Raw genomic sequence first — 873 nt, forward strand, 5'->3', positions numbered from 1 at the left:
AAATGGGTAGATTATAGTCTCTATACTCTCATGGAGAGACCAAGCTTTGGCAATGCTTGGTCTCTACCTCTCTTTCATTCTATACTCTTCACTATTCTCTAAACTATTCTAAAGGGTTATTTGGGTTATCTTTGGTGTGAGAGAGCTGTTGCCTCTCATACTTATTCTTTAGTATACACAGCTTATATTGGCGTGTATAACTCCTTCTTTACCTCAAGAACACTCTTATTTAGTTGTATCTTAAAGGCTTTACACATGAACACACAAATTCCGCTTTAAGTGTTCTTGTGAGTTTATATTGGAGTAGAGTGTATCTTGCAGCTCATTCTCTCCAAATTCTAACATGAAGTTCCTTGAAGGTCAAGGTTACTATGAAAAGAAAGATTGGGAAAGCTTGAAGGACCTATCTCACTCGCCTTCGGACCGGGCCACCAACTTACGCTTTCTTCTCAATCACCTAGGTCTAACTACACCTCCTGATCCGACGCAGTTCTCCCCAGACTCTTCATTGGCTCCTAGTGAATCCCAACCAGGGAACATTGATGTTCATGAGGATGTTCCATCTCAACCAATGGAGGACATCTTTGCATCTGAACCTGTACCAATAACCGATGTACCCACCACGACACCAGAATATGAGCTGGCCCCAACAAACGACCATGAGGCCACAATCACTGATCCACAACCAACATCTTTACCTCGGAGAAGTGAACGCCTCAAGTTTCACCCATCAACTTGGAAAAATAAGCGTGTCTACTTTAACAATCAAGCGGTCGCTCATCCAATTCAGGTTGTTTGTTCACTTGCCCTGTTCCCTCCTGATCATGCGGCCTTCCTAGGCAAACTTGACGACCATTTCATTCCTCAGACGTA

This window comes from Camelina sativa, chromosome 4 (genome assembly GCF_000633955.1).
Source record: "Camelina sativa cultivar DH55 chromosome 4, Cs, whole genome shotgun sequence".
NCBI classification, from domain to species: domain Eukaryota; kingdom Viridiplantae; phylum Streptophyta; class Magnoliopsida; order Brassicales; family Brassicaceae; genus Camelina; species Camelina sativa.